This window comes from Carcharodon carcharias, chromosome 6, assembly GCF_017639515.1.
Source record: "Carcharodon carcharias isolate sCarCar2 chromosome 6, sCarCar2.pri, whole genome shotgun sequence".
Lineage (NCBI taxonomy): Eukaryota > Metazoa > Chordata > Chondrichthyes > Lamniformes > Lamnidae > Carcharodon > Carcharodon carcharias.
Genome location: NC_054472.1, coordinates 137,808,998 through 137,829,479, shown reverse-complemented (window position 1 = coordinate 137,829,479; position 20,482 = coordinate 137,808,998). Strand labels below are relative to the sequence as shown.

At 43.1% G+C, this 20,482-nt stretch overlaps 1 protein-coding gene across 1 annotated transcript in view; it reads right to left on the bottom strand.

Annotated features, from left to right (window-relative positions):
* Positions 1-20,482, bottom strand: part of tmem67 (transmembrane protein 67) — a 287,301-nt gene that overhangs the window by 221,604 nt on the left and 45,215 nt on the right. The gene's annotated exons all lie outside the window — the stretch shown is intronic.

The window sequence follows — 20,482 nt, the reverse complement described above, 5'->3', positions numbered from 1 at the left end:
TGACAAGGGGGTGGTAAATGGGAATGATGTTCCTCTTGCTTTTTAATGTTAATGTGCAAATTACCAAGCTATTGTTTGCTCATATGCAGATTAAATATTGGTCAATAGCAGGAAATGAAAGAAGGCAACCACCCAGAATTTCTAGTAAATAAGTAGTATGTGGACAGCAAAGATATCCATATTTCTTGCACCTTGAATTGAAGGGTAAGTGTTCAAAAGGGAACTCCTATTTTATTAATTCTTTGAGGAAGTAACAAGAGAGTCAATGAGAGTAGCACATTTGATGTAGTCTACATGGATTTTAACAAGGCTTTTTACAAGTTTCCACAGCAACAGACAGCCCAGAAAATTAAAAGCTTATGAGATCCAAGGGAAAGTGTCAAGCTGATCCAAAATTGGCTCAGTGGCATGATGCAAAGAGTAATGTTTGAACAATGTTTTTTGTGACTGGAAAGTTGTTTCCAGTGGGATTCCACAGGGTTCAGTGCTGATTACACCTTGCTGTTGTTGGTCTATCTCAATGATTTAGACTTAAACGTAGGGCACAATCAAGAAGTTGTGGATGATATAAAAATTGGTTGTGGGGTTAATGGTGAAGAAAAAGCCTTAGGCTTAGGGTTGCCAACCCTCCAGGATTAGCCTGGAGTCTTCAGGAATTGAAGATCAGTCTCCAGGACACTGCTGTGTACAACTCTGGAGAAAAATCATAGGAACATTAGCAAAGATCTTTTCTGTTATTTTCTTTGAACATTTCTCTCTACCAGATATAAAAATATTAAAAATGGGGGAAAAAATAGCTTTATGACTGACAGCCAAGCATCATCCAATTGGGTAATGAGTCTCTTTGCTTTGTAATTGTCATTGAAAGGAAGTATGTCACGAGGATGGATGTGTTTGTTGACTAAAGGCTGGAGAGTGGGTAAGTCATGTGATGAAACCTCCAGGAATATCTTTTAATGACAGTTGGCAACCCTACTTAGACTTCAGGAAGAGACTAAAGCATTGGTCAGGAGGGCAGAAATGTGACAAATGGAATTCAGTCTAGGGAATTGTGAGGTAATGCATTTGGGGATGGCAAACAAGGCAAGGGAATACACAATAATGGTAGGATATTGAGAGGTGTAGAGAAACAGAAGAAGCTCGGAGTGTATATCCACAGATTCTTCAAGATAGGAGGACAGGTAGATCAGATGGTTAAGATGGCATCACTTTCCATTATTGGCCGAGGCAAAAAGCATAAGAGCAGGGAGGTTACTGTGTACTGTTTTGGTCACAAGAAGGGATTTTATCATACTAGGAAGGGTACATGGAAGATTTATGAGTATATTTCATGGAAAGGTGAACTTCAGCTATGAGAAAAGATTGGTTAGGCCAGGGTTATTTTCTCCAGAACATAGGAAGCTAGAGAGCTTTAACTGAGGTGTAAAAAACTTTGAAGGGCCTAAATCAAGTGGATAGGAAAAACCTATTTCCGTTAGGAGAGAGGTCAATAACCATAGGGCATGGATTTAAAGAAACTAGTAGAAGAACTAGAGGGGAGTTCAGGAGAAATTTTCATTCAGATATTGTTGGGGGTTTAGAACTTATTGGCTGAAAGAGTGGTAGAGGCAGAAATCCTCATCGTATTTTAAAAATTCTTAGATATGAATTTTATGTGCTGCAACCTACAGGATGATGGACAAATACAGACTTTGGTTTATTGGTTAATCACTGCAACTTTGCAGAACTGTGGATAATGTCATTGAATTTGGTAACACCAGAGTTTGTTAGCACTGAGGATGGAGAAATGGACCCAGGGTGTGAAACCACTGTGCAAGTGGCTGGTAACGCTGGAGGTAGGGACTTGCCAGTGTCTGTTAGTGCTAGATGTGGGAATTGCTAGTGTGTCATAGCATCTGGGAACACATGGGGTTCCAGCATTGTTGGGGGGCCTCAGATGTAAGAGCACGAGGGAGCAACCTAACAAAATATGGTCCGACCTTTTCCAGCATGAAGTCGATCCATTCCTGAAGCTGTTTCTTTTCAGCAATATTCACTGTTTATTTGATGACTATTGTAGACAAATGATTATTTAATGTGATTATTACTCTCTTTAAAATAAGCTTCAGGCTGGGTCCTGAGCAAATGCTCTGGAGTCTCACCATGTCTAATGACCAGGAATGGGTTCAGCAACATGGCAAGTTAAGTATAGGCTGCGGATAAGGGAAGAGTGGGTGTCAAAAGGTGAAAGAAGAGCACATGCCTCTCTCACACTGCTTCTTTTCATCTATGGAAATAATAATAATGTGATTAAATAAGGTTCTAGGGACAAAGTTTTATGGTTTGAAAAGCAGAAGACTACGGATGCTAGAAATATGAAATAAAAACAGAAGATGCTAGAAATACTCAGCAGGTTATGGCAGCATCTATGGAGAGAAACAAAGTTAGCATTTCAAGTCGATGACCTTTCATCAGAACTGAGAAAAATAAAAAATGCCTTTCGCCCTATCACAGACCTTCCTTCTATCCTTATCCCACACATCCCTTGTTCAAAACCTATTACATCTCCAACTTTTCCCAGTTCTAATTGACCTGAAATGTTCTGTTTCTCTCCACAGAAGCTGACATAATTGCTGAATATTTCCAGCATTTTCTATTTTATTTTAAATTTTTAAGGTTCTTGGGTCCCGATTACAGAATACAATGGAAACTTTCCAAAGCATTTTCACTCTGTGGAAAATTACAATTTCTCTTTTAAATGTAATAACAGCTGGACCATAGAGTTAATTTTGCAACAAGTATCCAGCCTTGATAAGACAAGCAAAGCCTGACAACACTATCTTTTCTGTGATTAATACACTCAAAGAACAAATGTGCTGTTGTTCAGCATCAAAAGATCAAAGACCACACAAAATGAAGTAATTCTATAAATGTAATTCTATCTTAACAGTGTTATACACAAACAGGAAGAGGGAAGGATACAAAGTAGAGATAGCCTAATAGGGGCTGACCAGATATCACACTGCACCAGCTACAAACACTCCAGGGAATCGATAAAGACAGCTTATTTCAAATATTTGCAAGGAAGACAAGAGCGAAGGGAAAGACAGTGAAAGAGCTATATATAGTTCATTCTGTAAATCGTTCTCTTTATACACTATTGAGAATAGTAAGAAAAATCCTGAACTTCCAGCACCAAACAGAGATCGACCAATTTTCCACCTATTACATTTTATATCAGTTATAAAATTTGATATAAAAGTATAAGCATTGGTAAGTCCAAGGATGCAAATCAGCAATATCATCACATCACTCAGTCGAACTGACTGATGTAAAGCCAGGATCCCAAATTTAGGGCAGGATTTTCCCTCCAGGGGCAGGAAACCAAGGTTAGAATTGTTTCCAAGTCCCGAACCCGCCCACAGTGGGGAATACTTACTCATTATGATTTTCATAGAGGCTCTACATTACGGTTTTTGTCCAATTAAGAGTTGAAGGGCCAATCAGAGGCTTTCCAAATTAAAAGCAGTAGTCTACATGTCAAGAAGATATAATAATGTCTATAATGTTTTTGGAAATTATTTTAAAATAGAGTTCTAGTGATGTCTGTTTCTGTGTGTGTATACTGTTTGTCTTAATTGGATTAAAGACAGCTGGTCTAGAGGCTTTGATGTACAGACGAGAAGTAGGTTTGAAATATTAATTAGGCAAACAGAGAAATTAGAAGGTGAAGTGTAAAGGATGAAATTTGCATTTTTAAATAAATCATTCAAAAGAGTAATTGATTTAAAAGGTTTAATTTAAAGGGATAAGTCATGGCAGGAGCGCTCAAAACTGCGATGTGCTCCTCGTGCTCCACGTGGGAAGCCAGGGACATTTCCAGTGCCCGGGACCAGCATGTGCACAGGAGGTGTGTCCAGCTGCAGCTCCTGGAAGCTTGGGTTTCAGAGCTGGAATGGTGGCTGGAGCATCCCCGAGTCTGAGAGCATCGTAGATAAAACATTTAGAGAGGCGGTCACACCACAGATGAAAGGAATTGAGGAAGGTCACCACCAGGCAGTCCAAGAGAAACAAACAGGTAGTTCAGGAGTCCCCTGGAGTCCCGCTCACAAATCGGAATTCCATTTTGGAGGCTGATGAGGGCGCTGGCTCCTCCAGGAGGTGCGGACAGAGCCAAGCTTCTGGCACCACAAACAGCCTGCCTGTACAGGAGGGGAGGAAGGAAGGAAGTGCAATAGTAATAGGGGATTGTATAATCAGGGGAACAGATAGGCGCTATTATGGCCTTCAACTTGACTCCAGGATGGCATGTTGCCACCCTGGGTGCCAGGGTCTGGGATGTCACTGAACGGCTGAAGAGCACCCTGAAGGGGGAAGGTGATAAGGCAGAGGTCACAGTACATGTTGGTACCAATGACATAGGTAGAAAGAGGGATGAGGTCTTGCATCAAGAATTCAGGAGTTAGGCAGTGGACTAAAAAGTAAGACCTCGCGGGTTGTAATCTCTGGATTACTCCCAGTGCCACATGCTAGCGAGCTCAGAAATAGGAGAATAGCAGAGATGAATACGTGAAAGGTGCGACCTGTACAAGTGGGACGGTCTACATCTGAACCAGAGCGGGACTAACATCTTTGTGGGTGGGTTTGCTAGTGCTGTTGGGAGGAGTTTAAGCTAATTCAGGAGGGGGAGGGGACACCGAATGTTAGCAGAATAGGAACACATCATAATACAGTAAAACAATTAAGTCAGAGGGAGTACAGCTGCATTAAGTTTCAAGGGAGTAAGGCAAGGCGGGATGGCCTCTACTTTAATGCCAGGAGTATTACAGGTAAAATGGATGAGTTAAGGGTGAGGATTGACACGTGGAATTGTGAGATAGTAGCCATCACTGAGATGTGGTTGAGGGAGGGGCAGAATTGGCAGCTCAACATTCCAGGATATAGAATTTTCAGACAAGACAGGGGAGGGGGTAAAAGAGGAGGAGGTGTTGCATTATTAGTTAAGGAGTCAGTTACTGCAGTAAGGAGAGATGATATCTTGGAGAGGGCATCGAATGAAGCTTTGTGGGTAGAGCTTAGCCACATTGTTAGGTGTTTATAATAGACCTCCAGATAGTCAGTGGGAAATTGAGGAGTAAATAAGTGCACAATTTGCAGAGGTGTGTAAAAATAATAAAAATAGGGTAATTATGTTAGGTGATTTCAACTTTCCCAACATTAATTGGGATAGACATAGTGTTAAGGGCTTGGATGGAGTGGATTTCTTGAAATGTGTCCAGGAGAAAATTTTAGGTCAATATGTAATGGGTCCAACAAGGGACAATGCAGTGCTGGACTAATTCTGGTGAATGAAGCTGGACAGGTGGCTGAGGTGGTGGTGGGCGAGCATTTTAGCAATAGCGACCATAACATGGTACAGTTTAAGTTTGCTATGGACAAAGAAATAGACAAGTTGCAAAAAAATGTTTGGATTGGGGGAAGAGTGGATTTTAGTAAAATAAGGCAGGATCTGGCCAAGGTAGAAAGGGAACAGCTACTTGTGGGGAATTCCACAGAGAAGCAGTGCGGGGCGTTCAGAAAGGAAATGGGGAGGGTACAAGCTCAACATGTTCCCTCTAGGATGATAGAAAGGAGTGACAGGTCCAGAGAACCATGGATGACCAGAGATATTCAGGATACGATGAGAAGCAAAAGAGAGGCTTTTAGCAGGTACAAGGGAAGCAAATCAGCAGGTACAAGGGAAGCAAATCAGCAGAGGCATTAATAGAATACAGAAAGTGCAGGGTGGACTTAAGAAAACAATTAGGAGAGCAAAGAGGGGATATGAGAAAGCTCTGGCTGGTAAAAGTAGGGAAAATCCCAAGATATTCCATAAGTATATAAATGGGAAGAGGAGAACCAGGGAAAGAGTAGGGCCCATAAGGGACCAAGGGGGCAATCTATGGGTGGAGGCAGAGAACATCGCTAGAGTGTTGAATGAATACTTCTCATCCGTCTTCACCCAAGAGAATGAGGATGAAGGTATCGAACTCGGGGAGAGAGACTGCGAGGTTCTTAAGCAAATTGATATAGGGAGTGACAAGGTATTGGAGGTGTTGGCAGGTTTAAAAGTGGACAAATCTGCAGGTCTGGATGATTTGTGTCCCAGACTGCTGAGGGAGGTAAGGGAGGAGATCACAGGGGCTCTGACCCAAATTTTTAATTCCTCTCTGGCCAAGGGGGAGGTGCCAGAGGACTGGAGAACAGCTAATGTGGTTCCCCTATTTAAGAAGAGTTGTAGAGATAAGCCAAGGAACTACACGCCAGTGAGTCTCACGTCACTGGTAGGGAAACTATTGGGAGAAAATTCTGAAGGAGAGAATCTATCTCCATTTGGAGAGGCAAGGTTTGATCAGGGATAGTCAGCATGGCTTTGTCAGAGGGAGGTCATGCCTAACAAATTTTTTTGAATTTTTTGAGGAGGTGACCAGGTGTATAGATGAGGGTAGTGCAACTTAAGTAGTGTATATGGATTTCAGCAAAGTCTTTGACAAGGTCCCACATGGGAGACTTATGATGATGGAAAATACACATGGGATACAGGGTAATTTGATAAGGTGGATTCAAAATTGGCTTAGTTGTAGGAGACAGAAGGTGATAACAGAAGGATGCTTTAGTGACTGGAAACCAGTGTCCAGTGGCGTACCACAGGGATCTGTGCTTGGTCCCCTATTATTTGTCATTTATATAAATGACATAGATGACCATGTGGGGGGTAGGATTATTAAGTTTGCGGATGACACAAAGATTGGCCGGGTAGTTAACAGTGAGGTTGAGTGTCTTGGGCTACAGGAAGGTATAGATGGGATAGTCAAATGGGCAGATAGGTGGCAGATGGGTTTAACTCTGAAAAGTATGAGGTGATACACTTTGGAAGGAGTAATTTGACAAGGAAGTATTCAATGAACGGCATGGCACTAGGAAGTTCTGAGGAACAAAGGGACCTTGGTGTGTGCGTCCATAGATCTCTGAAGGCAGAGGGGCATGTTAGTGGGGTGGTGAAAAAGGTATATGGGACACTTGCCTTTATCAATTGAGGCATAGATTACAAAAGTAGTGAGATCATGTTGGAGTTGTATAGAACCTTGGTGAGGCCACAGCTGGAGTATTGTGTGCAGTTCTGGTCGCCACATTATGGGAAGGATGTGATTGCACTGGAGGGAGTGCAGAGGAGATTCACCAGGATGTTGCATGGGATGAAACATTTAAGTTGTGAAGAGAGGTTGAATAGACTTGGGTTGTTTTTGTTGGAGCAGAGAAGACTGAGGGGCAACCTGATCGAGGTGTACAAGATTATGAGGGGCATGGACAGGGTGGATAGGGAGCAGCTGTTCCCCTTGGTTGAAGGGTCAGTCACAAGGGGACATAAATTCAAGGTGAGGAGCAGGAGGTTTAGGGGCGATGTGAGGAAAAACTTTATACCCAGAGGGTGGTGACGGTCTGGAATGCACTGCCTGGGAGTGTGGTGGAGGTGGTTTGACTCACATCCTTTAAAAAGTACCTGGATGAGCACTTGGCACGTCATAACATTCAAGGCTATGGGCCAAGTGCTGGTAAATGGGATTAGGTAGGTAGGTCAGGTGTTTCTCACATGTCGGTGCACACTCGATGGGCCGAAGGGCCTCTTCTGCACTCTGTGATCCTGTGAATGGGTGAAATATTACACCCAGCCATAAAGCCAAACAATGTATTTATTTTTTCCAAAGCCTACTAATAAAATTGGTGCTATGAAATGTTTTATCATTAGAAGAGGTAAAATTCAAAAAGCCTAGTGATACAATGAGAATTTGCATTCATAGAGGAAAATATGTAAAAAGGAAGAGAAGTCTGTTGGTAAAAAGAAGAGGGATTCTATGATCTAAAACTTCCAGCCTGCAAGCCTGAAGCCACTGTCTGCAATGACCCAGGGCTGAAAGAAACTGATTATGAATGCGACTATCCAGACTTTGCCAGGGTTCTGTTAAAATCTACGTGTTTTACTGTTGCCTTAATGGAGGAACTGGGAGTCAGGTTAATTTGGGGATTTTTAGAAGTTATTATAGTAGTAAGTTGTAGACATATGTATGTGCCTACAATCTTTTAATTTAAAAATGTTTCATTTAGTTTTACAAAAACCTCTTGTGAAATGGTGGTCTTACTGTAATTGAAATCAAAGCCTGCATCTCAAAACATACAAATTGCAAAAATTGATTATGACATTTGTTTCAAATTTCCCCTGGGATTTGAACAGCTCAGCATTTACCATCGGCTGTGTCATAATACTGCAACAAAGGGTAAGTAAGGGAGAGGGAGCTTCAAGATGGAGGCATCTTCTCCCAAAGTTTTTTGAAATCGAATTTAAAAACTGGATCCTGCAGCCAGGTCACTGGGTAGCGGGAATGGGAGTGAGGGGGCCCTCTACAGGATAGCCTGTGACTATTCCTGCACCCAAGCAGGCAAGGTGGGCCTCTAGACATGCATGGAGTGCTGACTCCACCCCAAGCACCTAAACTGGCTACTAGCACCTGCAGAATTGTAGGCTGACTGAAAAATCCAAGTCAGTCTTCTTTAATTAGCCTCAATGGGCTCTTAACAAGCCACGTCAATTAACTGCCACACGTGGGCAGGTGGAACTGGGGAAATGGCACACCAACCAGTGAAGCTATTTTTAGCTCCCGCCCACCTTTGATTCCAGACCCAGCAGGTTCAGAAAATGCAGCCTTTAGCCAATTCAAGTGCAGGGAGTGTCTTTGTGAATCAGTTCTAGAACAACAAGCTTTCTGTTCCATGTTGGTCCAGAGAACAGAATCTAAAGCCCAATGATGTATTCCTTCAGAGAGGTTAGCTGTCTGAAACTGATGTGGGGTGATCTACTTTTCCAGTAGTGCTGACTTCCATGATAGGAGAAGCACATAAGAGATGAATCAGTTTTGCCATGGGCACTAGTACAAAGTTCAGGCGTTCCAGTAGGAAACAGTGTAGATGAGGGTCAGGCAATTTAAATCTGGACAGAGATCTGCTGCTGTTTTGTTGATGGAAGATGGCAGACAGCCTGTATTCAGCTCCACAAGGCATTGGGCGGAATTTTCCATGCCCGCTAGTGTTGGGCGTCATGGCAAGTATGAGTGGACAATATGGCAGGAAGGCCAAAAATCGGTTTCATGATATCATGATACCAGTTTGCAATCGTCCACTCTGCCCGACAATGACGGGCCACGTTTCCCACTGCCACACGTCAGGAACTTCATTGTAATATATCTGCATGCCATTATAAGCCCAGCTCACTGGAAGTGTGGCAGTGGCACCTTTCTTGGTGCAGATATATTACAATGAAATTCCTGCTGTGCGGCAGTGGCAAACATGGCCTGCCATTGATGGACGGAGTGGACAAGTCCAGAGGCTGGTCATCTGACTCGGACTCAGCAGATTTCTGGTCTCCAGCACTCCTCCAAGTGCCAGAAACCTGGGAAATCCCTGCCTCCACCTGCTGTGGATCAGACAGTGTGATGGGCTCACTGGATTGTGACCCCAAGGCTACTCTAAAGCTTGGTCCCACTGAGGTGTGTGTCTCTGTGCTGGTGGAGGATGTGGGGTGAGCGCTGTGATGGGTCTTCAATGAGGGTTTCAGCAGATTCCTCTTATGAGGTGTCTTTGGGGCTTGAGTTGATGACCTGGGTCGTGGACTCCCTCGGCTGTTTCCCAGTGAAAGCAAGGACAGATAGTTAGTGCATGGCAGCAGACTGTGAAACAGGAAACATCTTCGCTAGCCAGCTGGACGACTCAATTTTCAAAGTGAGTGAGGACCATTATTGCAGGCATTCCTCCACCAGTCTGCAACCTCTCCCTTTTGTTGTGCGCCAAATTGTCCTGCATGAATACAGATGTAGAATGTGTAAGCAGGACACCTGCCAGGCCAGATGATAAGTATGCCTGACATGTGTGGGTGGTAAGTGATGATATGGATGGGATAAGGACAATGAAGGTGTGTGTGAGAGAGTGAACAGTGATGTCCCTTAAACTGGCAGTGAGTGTGGATGTGTGATGGATTTCTGAGTGTGTGAGTTGAGAGTGATGAGAAGGGTGACTTATCCTGGCGGAACGGATGAAATCATTTGTCCTCTTGTGGCATTGGGTGGTTGTCTTCTTTTGCAGGGCGTTGGCCCACTGCTGCCACCGCCTCCCAGACCAGATTGGTAATGTTGCTCTCCCTCCTGTGGTCAGAACGGGGTTGGAGGACATCAAGGCGGGCCTCCACAGCGTCCAAAATGTATTCCAGGGATACATCACTGAATCAGCAGGGTGGGGGTGGTGTTATAGTCTTCCTGCCTTTTGGGACCATGTCTTCTGTGCAGCAATTGGGGCTGGAAGCACTGAGGGATGTGTGGACGGCTACACTTTAAATATGGTGCCCGGTGTAAGGAAGCGGCAAGGTGACAGCATGGCAGGTGATTTGGTGGCCGCCTGAGAGCAAAATGACGTGTTTCCTGGGAATGCATGATTAATGAGGCGGGATTGGGGCGATATGGCGTGAAAAACCGCCATTGCGGCCGATGGGTAACACATTCTTTTGGTCACCCGCTACCGCACAGTGCAAATCTGGGACAATTCTGCCCATTATCACAGGTTCTAGCAGATTGGGATGGGGTGGGGGGGGCGGGGGGGGAGTAATTATGTGACATAATTCCCATTTCTTCACCTTGGTTTGGAGACAGTATGTATATTCCTGGTCTAGATCACTGAGATGGTTAATGTTGCTTCGATTAATAAGTTTCAGCCGTTTCAGGGCCCCTTTGTCTTTGCAGACGTATCAGGTGGTACTTTCCAGCCCCACACACTGCCAGGATCGTCTGGTCCTGCTGAAAGTTAATGGACTATTGGTTGGACCGCCGAATCTTCTGCAGCTTGTCCTGCCACGACGGGGTCAGAGAATCCCGGCCGTTGCCTCTGTTGGCCAGAGCTCTGCCTTAGAAATGTAAAGGGTCTATTTAAAGGGCTATTCAACAAATTGCAGGTGAGGTGCATTGATTTACTTTTACTAAAACAGAGGGCGGAATTTTCCGCTCTGGAGACTAAATCCGATGGCAGGAGTGGAAGTCGGAGTGACTTCCACTGGAAAGCGGGCGGTTGAACACGTGGGTCCTTACACTGTACAGCTCTTGAATTGCACATCTGCAGAATCTCGGAAGTGGCCGGAAGTGCCCCGTCTTGCCGTTACCTCATAGGATCCAATGTCTGGGCACCATATTTAAATGGCACTCAGACAGCCATTCACTCACTGCAGGCTAGGACCTCTAGATCATGCCCTCATCCCTCCGCCCTGCTTCCAGCCTTCGCTCCGCCCTTTTACCCCCTTCCCCTGTGTACCGTTTCCAGCCTTGGCTACCAGCACTCAAGAGCGGTCTACAAGAAGGTGAATGCAGCATCGACTGATCTGAAAGTCCAAGGAGAAATCTACTTCGCCTGGTGCATGACACCTGTGTACAGTCGTGAAACAGAATGGACAGGAGGAGGTTTAATTTAAAGCAGCCCTGATCTCTCCTCTCACCACCTGTCCAAAAACAGAGAGGTGTTTTTGATTTTCCCCTTTATAGGTGGTGGCGTATTTTCTCCAACCCTTCAGTTTTTTTTTAAGGAGTGATCCTGTTAATAAAGACACAGAAAACTCAAGGTAGGATAAAATCAGAGGGTTAGTTTATTTTACACACACTCAAAATATGGGGAGGGTATGTCATTACACAACCCTGGTACATTTACACAACAAAAGAAGGATAAGAGAAAGAAAGAGGTACAGGGCAAATATCACAAACAAAATAAGAATTTTGTTTCAAGTGAGTCCAGAGTCCAGAATCAAAAGTCCAATGGTGTGTACCTTCAGTGAGATTAGCTAGCTGAAACTGATGTGGGGAGATCTACTTTTCCAGTAGTGCTGACTTTTATGGTGGGAGAAGCACGCAGAGATGAATCAGTTTTGCAGTAGGCACTGACACAGAATTCAGATGCTCAAGTAGAAAACAGTGTAGATGAGGGCCAGGCAATTTAAACCTTGACAGAGCTTTCTTTCCACTGCTGCTTTGTTGATGGAAGATGGCAGGCTGCCTGGATTCAGCTCCAAAAAATATTATCACAGATTCTTGCAGCTTGGGGATTAGAGTGGGGGGAAATCATGTGACATAACTCCCACTTCTTCCTCCTTGGTTTGGACAAAGGATGTATACGGATGCTTGGGAATGGTTAATGTTGTATCCATTAATATATTTCAGTGGTTTCAGAGCCCCTTTGTCCTTGCAGACGTATTGGCGGGATTTTTCGGCTCTGCCCGCTGCACTGCACATAGTCAATGGACTTTTGGCTGGGCCACTGAATCTCCCATGGCAGGTTGCGTCACGACAGGGCAAGAAGATCCTGACTATCTTCTCCATTGGCCAGACCTCTGCCTTAGAAACGTAAAGGGTCTTTGTGTATTTCCTTGGAATTTGATTTCTGTAGACAGTCTGCAGCACCTCTGCAGTCTGCAGCACCTCTTTGGAGATAATGACACCCCTGCTGTTATCTGAAGGCCAGAAATTCCTTTTGTGTGAGCCATAGCTAGTCAGGCTTCAGCCAGTGTAAAGCCTTTATTGATTTAAAAAAAAATAGAGATGCAAATGGAGTTCCTGACTAGCTCCGAAGGACACTCTCCCACCATGAAAGTCAGGAGAACAAGATTCCAAACTAATTTTCCAATGTTGGGGAATTGATTTTTGGCCTCCTGCCAATCTTGCTCCCCTGCCCGCCATACTTCCCACTGCTGGCAGAAGTGGAAAATTCCATCCACAGTGTGAGGCACCACTGTGTTGAGGTGCTGGAGCTATTTTGAGATTTTTGCTAGAGTCATAGGGCAGTATTTAATGGACATGATGGAGATATTACCACATTGCCTCTTTTCCGGAAGGCCCTAAAAATTAAGTGCCAATCAGCCATCTAACTGGATAGTATGGGACTTCCCTAGGGATGGAGGGTAGGGGGTGAAGGGGTCTGAAGTCCTTCCCACCATGAGCTGCCATCCACTGGGGAAGTGGTGGCCGCAGCCAGTACTTCTGCCACCCAAAGACCAAGATCGCCGAGGGATCCAGGCACAGGTGAATGATGACAAGAGGGGGGGTTGCAGGATGGGAATTATGGGGAAGGGGGTTAGAAGCAAAAGTATGGGGATGGCTCTTATCGGGCCCCCCTTCTCGATGCTGGGTCTCTCATACAGGCACTGAGAACTCAGAAACCTTGAAAGGTTAAATACTCAATTAATGGCCCCAGTTGGCGCTGGAGAGCGAAGGCCACCCTACTCACAAGAAAGGACGTGAAAGTGGTGATGATGAGGAAACTACTCAAAATGAAACAGCATATTACTTGTTGAAAACATCAGAGTATGATAAAAATCAATGCATGTGAATGTTTGAAAACAACCGCAGAGGATATCCTGTTACATATTGAGCCAGGCAATGAACCAGAAAACATTTCGGCCATCAAACATCAAAAGGTAAAAAATTTTCAAAATTCTGAAGAAAGCGCTGTTAAATATCTCAAACCACAACTGAAGAAATGCGTGCTACTGCAGTAAGAACAAGGGGAAGGAAATGCAGGAAGGGAATCAACAATAAAGAATGACAAAAACTTTAACAGGGAAAACCTTGGACCTTGCTTCAGTCTGAGTGATGTGACCAATTATTCAAAATTACCTAAATGAAAACAAGGAAAAGAAGATGTCCTGTCCTGTTCTGTTAGAAAGAATGAACAAAATTTCTCCAATAGCTGTTAGTAAATGCAGATGCACCATGCACATGGAACTGAACAAAGTTGCAGAGAGGAGACAGACACACTGACACAGAATTTTTGTGTTTGCCGATATTCTAACAGAAAAAGAACAATGCATCTGTGTAAACCTGGGGAAAAGCCATTTCCATTTAGTAGATATAATGAGACATTTGTTGGCTGCCGATAATCATTTACTAAACATGAACTGTATTGAGATCATGATAAATTGAAATTTGAATATTTACTGTATGGATTATTTTTGCTTTTAATTTCAAACTTGTTTCAGGAGAGTGGCAGGAAGGCAGTGGGGTCCCCATCTGTTACCCTCCTGCCTGATTAAATGTCCTCTCCCAACAAACTCACCACGGAGGAGGGCATTAAATTCCACCCATAGAATCATATGGCATAGAAAGAGACCACCCGGCCTACCAAGTCCATGCTCTCTCTGTAAAGCAATCCAGTCTCATTCCCCCATTCAATCCCTGTAGCCCTGTAAGTTTATTTCCCTCAGAAGTCCTTTCAATTTCTTTTGAAATCATTGATTGCCTTTGTTTCTACACCCTCATAGGCAGTGAGTTTCAGGTCATTACCATTTGCTGTAGAAAAATGTTCTTCCTTAAAACCCTCCCCAATGACCAGTTGCCGATTCCTTAAATCTGTGTCCCACAAGAACATAATAAGGGGTAGACTATTTGCCAAGGTTCCTTCAACAGCACTTTCCAAACCCATGACCCCTACTACCTAGAAGGACAACAGCAGCAGAGGCATGGCAACACCACCACCAACATGTTCCCCTCCAACGCACACACCATCCTGACTTGGAATTGTTCCTTCACTGTCGCTGGGTCAAAATCCTGGAACTCCCTACCTAACAGCACTGTGGGTGCTCCTACACAAGATGGACTGCATGGTTCAAACAAGTAGCCCATTCCCACCTTTTCAAAGGCAATTAGTGATGGGCAGCAAATTCTGGCCTTGCCAGTGACACTCACATCTCACCATCTCCTTCTTCATGTGGATGTTCCATCATGGTAAGTCTGACACTTAAGTCATGAAGTTGTACATCACTTCCATTGTAGAAAGGATAGAATTCAAGCTGTGTTGAAGCCCTCCACTATGCTGCAGCCAGACACCTCCTTGCCAGGGGGTATGCAGGCTGTTTGGCAGGCCTGCCAATATATCAAGCATCTCGGTGTGCATCAGTATCAGCATTTACCTTTAGTCCACTCCAAGGAGGTCCTCATCTGAATCTCCTGCAGCAGAACCAGTCTGCAACTTCACTTTCTATAGAGCTCATGCATGAGTTGCCCTATGCCTTGGCCAGGTTGCAGCTCATTCATGCCTGGTGACCTACCATATGCTAATCCCATCTCTGCACCAACCACTAAAGTTCACACAGTACCAGCATCTGAACTGGTGGCTGCAAGTTTAAGATCAAGTGACAGTTCCGCTCTGCACCGTCTTTGGATTGCTTTTTCCGATGCTCCTTTGGAGGCTGAGCAGACATCTGTTCTTGACTATCTGAAAACCCAGAAGCACAAGGGGAAGGCCATGGTGAGGGAAGAGAGGGATTTGAGGAAAACAGAGTTCCATGAGTTCCACAGTCACACTATCTGAAGTTTCCTTTTTATGGCACCCTTCAGGATGAGGGTGAAGAATCAGTGGAAAAGGTGCTCAAAAATAGCCATAATCTTATCATCATCCTCTATGCCTTCAGCAGCACTGGGTACCACAGGTCTATCACATCTTTTTTTAAATTCATTCACGGGATGTGGGGTTCATTGGCTGGGCCAGCATTTATTGCCCAGTTTTAGGTGCCCTTGAGAAGGTGGTGGTGAGTAGCTTTCTTGAACTCCTGCAGTCCATGTGGTGTAGGTACACCCACAGTGCTGTTAGGAAGGGAGTTCCAGGATTTTGAACCAGCGACAGTGAAGGAACGGTGATATATTTCCAAGTCAGGATGGTGAGTGACTTGGAGGGGAACTTCCAGGTGGTGGTGTTCCCATCTATCTGCTGCCCTTGTCCTTCTAGATGGTAGTGGTCGTGGGTTTTTAAGGTGCTGTTTAAGAAGCCTTGGTGAATTCCTGCATCTTGCATTATGACACAGCCGATGGTAAAGTCTGAGTTGTTCAAATCCCAGAGAGAAACTTGAAACAACTGTCATAATCCATTTTTTTCAATTCATAATTTCAAGATGCAGACTTTGAATTCAGTAGGAATAAGACCAGTGAGTCTCGTGGCTTTTGGGACACCAGGCAAAGCACATTTGACCTTACGAATTCCAAATGAGGTTCCTTTGCAAGTTGGTTGGAGGCATCCAGGCTGGTTAGGTCTTAAATGCCTCTACCCTGCATACAAACTCCTTTCTTTATATACCTAGCTTTCCCTTTGAATGTAAACTTTCCATTGTACCACTAGGTCTTTTGAACTTCAGCTCTAATAATAAAATCCCTTTCATAGCACCAATTTTATTTGTAAACTGAAAAAATAAACAAATTGTTTGGCTTCTTCCAGCTAAGTGCAAGATTTTACCTGCAGTCTTGAATGGTTTATTCAACAAATGCAAATGAAAACTTTACCTTACTGTTCACCCAGTTGACATCTCAAAACTACTATACATCAAAGCACCCAGACTAGCTGGCTTTAATCCAATTAATTTACATACAGACACAAACCTAAACACAGACCCCCACTAGAATTCTATTTTAAAAAATAATTTCCAATAACATTATGCGCATTAATATCTCTCCATGACACTTGTAGATAGTACACATTGCTGCTACTGTGCATTGGTGGTGGAGGGAGTGAATGTTTGTGGATGTAGTACCAATCATCCGTCCTAGTTATTTGTTGCACCATTTCCTTGAAGTTGCAGAGGGGATGCAAGTCTGCTGGTTCTTTGCTAGTCCTGTGGCTTTCCTTCCTGGTGTGGGTCATCTTCTCCCAAAAAAGATGTGAGTGACTATATGTCATTGGTGATGTGCCTGTCATAGCTGAACAGCTGAAGATTTGCATAAGCATGGAGAGGTAAATAGCTGGCAAGGTTGGAGGTTGTGCGTGTGGATGAAGTAGGAAGAAGGATGTTAGGGTAACTCCTAAGTGCTGGGTGATCTGTTCTTTTGTCGCTACCTGTGATGTGGACTGCTTGGACACCATGAAGCAGTCTTGTTGAAATTACAAAGAAGTCTTAATTAACAGTACTAAACTATGTAGATGTTTACAGGAGAGGGTAAGGGTATGGAGAACACCTCGTATTAGGTTCTTACATGTTGCTACCTATTTCTAAACTGGGCTCTAGGTCATATGCCTTCTTACATCAGTGTGTGAGGGGAATGGTACTCAGTCCCAAGTTAACCCTTTAGATAACAGATCCTTCCACTACATCTCTCCTAAAGTTTTTATCTGCCAGATATAGGCTGACAGTTTACTTACTGTTTGCTTCAAGTCTTACATATGAACATACAAATTAGGATCAGGAGTAGGCCACTCGGCCCATCATGCTTGTCCCACCATTCAATATGGCTGATCTGGTTATAACCTCAACACAACATTACTGCACCCCCCCGATAACCTTTCACTCCCATCCTTAACAAGAATCTATCTACATCTGCCTTAAAAATATTCAAAGACTCTGATTCCACCGCCTTTTGAGAAAGAGTTCCAAAGACTCAAACCCTCTGAAGAAAAAATTCTCTTCATCTCTGTCCTAAATGGGTGACCCCTTACTTTTTTTAAACAGTGGTCCCTTGTACTAGATTCTCCCACAAGAGGAAATATCCTCTCCATATCAACCCTGTCAAGATCCCTCAGGGTCTTATACGTTTCAATCAAGTCACCTTTTCTAATCTCTTTCTAATCTCCAGAGGGTACATGCCTAGCCTGCACCATCTTTCCTCATAAGACAACCTGCCCAATCCAGATGTTAGTTTAGTAAACCTTTCCTGAATTGCTTTCAATGCATTTACATCCTTCCTTAATTGAGGAGACAAAAACTGTACACAGTACTCCAGATGTGGTCTCACCAATGCCCTGTATAACTGAAGCATAACCTCCCTACTTTTGTATTCAATTACCCTCACAATAAATGATAACATTCTATTAGCTTTCCTAATTACTTGTGGTACCTGCATACTAGCTTTTGTGATTCATGCACTAGGATACCTGGATCCCTCTGCATCTCAGAGCTCTGCAATCTCTCACCATTTAGGAAAAAATGCTTCTTTTTAATTCTTCCTGACAAAATGGACGATTTCCCACTTTCCCACATAACACTCCATTTGCCAGGTCTTTGTCCACTCACTTAACCTATCTATGTCATTTTGTAGCTGTTGTGACTCTTGCAGTTGGTAAAGCAGAGTTATTTAAAAAAATCCCAGGGGGAAACTTTAAACAACTGTCACAACCAATAAGTTTAAGTGTTATGTTTGAGATGCAACTCTAAACTCAGGAATCAGACCACTAGTTCGAGGTTTAAATTAAACTAAATGAAACATTTTATTAATTTACACAGGTTAAAATATATGTGTACATGGCTACGAATTACTATTCTCATAATTTTTAACAAATTCCCAAACTAATCTCCATTAAGATAACAGCAAGTCAGACTTAACCAAACACCAGGCAAAGCATTTTCACCTTACAAATTCAAAATGAGTATCCTTTCACTGTGGAGCCAGTTGGAGGCTTGCAGCTGCCTTTTGATCTTGCATTGCCCCTGTCCGCACACCCAAAAAGTACTGAAGTTATCCCTACCAACACTGATTGAATTCAAATTCTCATTCATCACCAGTGTCTTTGAACTTTACCTTTTACCAATGAAACCACATTCATTGTGCCAATTTTATTAGTAATATTGCTTGGTAGCTGTTAGAAAGGCATCAATTTTCACCCCACTTCTTGAATGCTCTATTCAAAAAATGCAAATGCATGCTATCTCTCTTACATATCAAAACTAGTAAAAATCAAAGTGCCCAGGCCAGCTGGCTTTAATCCAATTAAGACATACCCACTGATTAAACCTCTATTTTAAAAGAAAAATATTTTCCAAAATATTATATACATTAATAGCTTAATGGCAGTAGCCTCCTTATGTCCTCTTCACATCTTACTATCCAACCTATTGTTGTGTCATCAGCAAAGTTAGCAACCATACCTTCAGTTCCTTCATCCAATTCATTTATACAAATTGTAAAAAGTAAGGGCCCACTGATCCCTGTGGACATGACTCATTACATCTTGCCAACCAGAAAATGAGCCATTTATGCCTACTTTCTGTTTTCTGTTAGCTAATTGATCTTCTATCCATGACAATATATTACCCCCTAAAGCTCTTATTTTTCTCAATAACCTTTGATGTGGCACCTTATCAAATGCCTTCTGGAAATCTAAATACAGTACAGTTATCAGTTCCTCTTTATCTACAGCATCTGTTATTTCTTCAAAGAACTCAATTAAATTGGTTAACATGATTTCCCTCTCACAAAAGCATGTTGACGCTGCCTGATTACCCTGAATTTTTCCAAGTGCCCTGCTATAACATCTTTAATACCAGTTCCCCTTTGACAGATGTTAAGCTAACTGGCTTGTAGTTTCTAGCTTTTTGTCTCAACCCTTTTTTAATAAAGGTGCTACATTTGTTATTTTCCAATCTAATAGAACCTTCACTGAATCTAGGGAATTTCGGAAAATCAAAAGCAATGCATCAACTATCTCGCTAGCCACTTCTTTCAGGACCCGATGATGAAGTCCATCAGGACCCTGGGAATTTCTCAGTACCACTTCCTTGGTGATAGTAATTTTCCTGAGTTCCTCCCTGCCTTCTATGTCCTGATTTACAGCTATTTCTGGGATGTTACTTGTATCTTCCACAGTGAAAACTGACACAAAATACCTGTTCAATTTATCTGCCATCTCCTTACTTTCCATTATTAATTCCCTTGACTCACTTTCTACAGGACTAATGCTCACTTTGTTAACTCTTCTCTTATTTAAATATCTAAAGAAACTCTTACTATCTGTCTTTATATTTCCAGCTAGCTTCCTCTCATATTCTAATTTTTTCCTCCTTATTAATCTTTTCATCATTCTTTGGTGTTCTTTATATTTTGTTCAATCTTTTGACCTGCTACCCATCTTTGCACAATTACATGCTTTTTCTTCACATAAGAAATAGGAACAGGAGTAGGCCATTTGGCTCCTCAAGCCTGCCCCGCCATTCAATAAGATCATGGCTGATCTGTCCCAGGCCTCAACTCCTCTTTCATGCCAGCTCCTCATAGCCCTCAACTCCCCGATATTTTGAAAATCTATCTATCTACCTCCTACTTAAATACTTTGTGATCTAATCTCTACAACTCTCTGGGGTAGAGAATTCCAAACATTCACTACCCTCTGAGAGAAGAAATTCCTTCACATCTCAGTTTTAAATGAGTGTCCCCTTATTCTGTAAGAATGTCCCCTCGTTCAAGATTCCCCCACTAGTGGAAACATCTTCTCAACATCTATCCTGTCAAGCCCCCTCAGAATCTTGTACACTTCAATAAGATCACCTCTCATTCTTATAAACTCTAATGAATAAAGGCCTAACTTGTTTAGCCATTCTTGATAAGTCAGCTCCTTCATCCCAGGAATCCCAGCCTAGTGAATATCTTTGGAACTGTCTCCAATGCCAGTGTATCCTTTCTTAAATACAGGGACC